This window comes from Sinocyclocheilus anshuiensis, unplaced genomic scaffold (assembly GCF_001515605.1).
Source record: "Sinocyclocheilus anshuiensis isolate Anshui unplaced genomic scaffold, SAMN03320099.WGS_v1.1 scaffold106, whole genome shotgun sequence".
NCBI lineage: Eukaryota > Metazoa > Chordata > Actinopteri > Cypriniformes > Cyprinidae > Sinocyclocheilus > Sinocyclocheilus anshuiensis.
The window spans coordinates 1512952-1516813 of NW_015542347.1; the positions used below are offsets into that span (position 1 = coordinate 1512952).

At 37.1% G+C, this 3862-nt stretch overlaps 1 protein-coding gene across 1 annotated transcript in view; it reads right to left on the reverse strand.

The window, feature by feature from the left end:
- The window catches only part of myripb (myosin VIIA and Rab interacting protein b), a 231359-nt gene that overhangs the window by 56407 nt on the left and 171090 nt on the right, over positions 1-3862 (reverse strand). The window lies entirely within an intron of this gene.

Here is a 3862-nt window from a genome sequence, read left to right on the forward strand (position 1 = left end):
CCAGTCTTAACTTTTATAAAGAATATCTCTTTGGGTTTGAGACTTTAGTCTTTGCAACTTTAGGGATCTTATCTATTAACGAACAGCTTGTAACACTCCAAAGAGAAAGGAAAACTTGAAATCGCATCATATGACCCCTTTAACACAGAAAACAGAAGGTATATGAGGCTGCTGTCAATTTCAGACCTAATGCACATATTTGGTTTATTGACATATCCAATTACTGTTTACATTCATTTATATGGATACTTGTCAAGATACACATTTTAACAACTTTGTGTGTATTTGCTCAGAAAGACTCGAAAGGGAATGCAATTTGGTACTCATTAGCTGTGTGAGACGTGGCTTTCAGGTGTCGGTGCATACAGATACAGTCTATCACAGTGCGTGAGTACTGCATTGAGGTCTCATTTGCGGCGCCTTGCTCTGAATGGCTTAAAATCACTTGAATGTTTGGTTACACTTTACTTGAAGAGGTGTGCATAAGTCTGACATGACACCTTCATAATCATGACATGACACCTACATAATCATGACGACACATGTCATGAATATGAAGGTTTTTTATGCATGTTTATGACAACTGTCGTTAAGTGTCATTCGCTCAGTTATGTAATTTTTAATGCAAAGATGACATTATTTGAGATGTCTTTGTTATGGGCTACGGTTAGGGGTAAGGGTAGGGGTAGGGTTAGGTTAGGGTTAGGTCAAATAATGTCATATTTGCATTAAAAATGACATAACTGAGCGAATGACACTTAATGACACTTGTCATAAACATGCATAAAACCTCCTTCATATTTTTGATTATGAAGGTGTCATGTCAGTCTTATGCACACCCCTTCAAGTAAAGTGTTACCGAATGTTTAACTGACGAGACTTAAAAACACATGAAAATGATAAATATTCTTGAGGAAGCCTATCATTCATATAGGTGATTATGGTTTTAGAGGGGCTGAAAAGACAGACAGGGGTACTGAAGCCCCCTTAATAAGAGTCTACAACCAACCCTGGCTTATCATAAATGCATGTCAGTACATTTGGCAATACACTACACTCTTAAAAATAAAGGTGCTTCACGATGCCATAGAAGAACCTTTTTGTCTAAATGGTTCCATAAAGAACCTTTAATATCTGAAGAACCTTTCTGTTTCACAAAAGGTTCTTTGTGGTGAAAAAAGGTTCTTCAGATTACAAAAAGTTAAGAAAGAGATGGTTCTTTAAAGAACCTTTGACTGAATGGTTCTTTGTGGAACCAAAAATGGTTCTTCTATGGCATCGCTGTGAAGAACCTTTTGAAGCACCTTTATTTTTAAGAATGTATAACCATGTTTCAAAGTAAATAGAACTAAACATTGCATTCATTCAATTAAATTGAAAGGTTTAAATGGGTAAAAAAAGACTCTCTAAAGTTCTGCTAATTGCATTTATTGCAAATTTAAACGGTTAACATGCAATTAAGTGTCCAAAAATTACATTCAGTTTGCACTTAAGTATATTATTTCCGTAAGAAGCTGAAATGGTTTTAAACTTAAATAGTTCACCTAAAAATAAAAATTAAAAACATTTTCTTTTATATTCCGCAGAAGAGAAAAGTAAGACAGTTTCAAAACAACATGAGGTTGAGTAAATGATGACAGAATTTTAATTTTTGGGTGAACTATGCTTTTAAATGATGTAAACTGCTTCTCAGCTTCCTGCTGCCCTGTGAATACATAAAATGATTGAGAGGCATAAAGCACCTTATGTCTTCAGATGGGCTAAACAAACAATCTCACATTATTGTTTTATACAGAGCCCAGGGCTACCATGTGGATGGCTGTTATATTTCAGGACACTTAATTCAGTGATATGTCTCAAATAATGATATTTTCTTTGAAACTGCTTACAGTACATTTAATGGAGACATGGATCATTTGTTAAAAAGCCACTTAACTGTTACGGGCTCATATGGAACACATCTGCAGCTGTGTTTGAGATAGATGTGCATGACACCAGACCCATACTGTGATTTGAGTATAGTGAGAGAGTTACTGCTGGGACGCAAATTCAGTGCCTGTTTCCCCTGGAGCCACACACAGAAACTCAGTCCCACACAGCAGGCTTACACACAGCAGTGGCTTTGATGAGGCTCCAAGCGCACACAAAGCAAACCAGCAAATGCACACTACCCCAGGTCACATTTGCATATGGGCATTGTCTGTGGAACACAAAATTGTTATTCTCAAAATTTGTGCTCACTTCTCGTTTCATCGCAGTCTCCAACAAACTGCAAACATTCAAATGTATGCAAGTCCTACAGTTTTAGTGCTTGTTTCTAAATTCACTTCTCCATTTCATCTATCGATCTCTGTCTGCTAGTCCATCTGTCCATCCATCTAATTGTTCATCTGTCCATCCATGTCCATCCAAACATCTAGCCAATCATACATCCATCCACCCCTCCATCTGTGCATCCACCATTAGGTAAGTGCCAATAAACCAAATAAACTAATTCAAGTACTACTACACTCTTAAAAATAAAGGTGCTTCATGATGCCATAGAAGAACCTTTTTTTTCTAAATGGTTCCATAAAGAACCTTTAACATCTGAAGAACCTTTCTGTTTCACAAAAGGTTCTTTGTGGCGAAAGAAGGTTCTTCCGATTATAAAAAGGTAAGAAAGAGATGGTTCTTTAAAGAACCTTTGACTGAATGGTTCTTTGTGGAACCAAAAATGGTTCTTCTATGGCATCGCTTGAAGAACCTTTTGAAGCACCTTTATTTTTAAGAGTGTACAGCAAATTAAAAATTCCCTAACTGCTTTAAAACAGTAAAATGCTGTTGAACTTCTCTGATTAGAGCAGAGGTTTTCAAACTGGGGCTGCAAAGGAGTGTCAAAGAAAAAGTTAAGAGAAAAACTAAAAATAAGCAAATAATAAGATATTTGATTAAATGAATAACAGTGTAATAAAATAAAATAAAATAATACTTACTTATTTACTTGCTTACTAACCATTATGCCCTTGGCATGTAGGGCAGCAACAAAAGTCTTCCACTCCTGTCTGTTTTGGGCCAGCTGCTGGATGGCGCCCCAAGTGTGGTTTAATTTCTTTAGTTCTTGTTCTACAGTCATCTATATAGGGCCTATCGCACCGCTTTAGTTCCAGAACTAAATGTACAGTACTAAAGTACTGGGACGGTTTTGTGCGAACTATTTCCCAGTACCATTTAAAGGTTGCATTCGCACCGACAGTGTGTACTAAGAAGTGACGTAAGTCGGTCGACAGCGTCGTCATTTGTGCGCAGCTTTCAACAACAGAAACAAAGAAGAACAACATTAACAACAGGAGGATGGAGGACGCTGTGTTCAGAGCTGTGTTTTTGTTGTGTCTCGCGGGTTTCACAATAATGGACATGGAAAGTTGACGTATACGTAAAGCGATTGAAAGAACGGTGAACGTCTCTGATTAGAGCAGAGGTTTTCAAACTGGGGCTGCAAAGGAGTGTCAAAGAAAAAGTTAAGAGAAAAACTAAAAATAAGCAAATAATAAGATATTTGATTAAATGAATAACAGTGTAATAAAATAAAATAAAATAATACTTACTTATTTACTTGCTTACTAACCATTATGCCCTTGGCATGTAGGGCAGCAACAAAAGTCTTCCACTCCTGTCTGTTTTGGGCCAGCTGCTGGATGGCGCCCCAAGTGTGGTTTAATTTCTTTAGTTCTTGTTCTACAGTCATCTATATAGGGCCTATCGCACCGCTTTAGTTCCAGAACTAAATGTACAGTACTAAAGTACTGGGACGGTTTTGTGCGAACTATTTCCCAGTACCATTTAAAGGTTGCATTCGCACCGACAGTGTGTACTAAGAAGA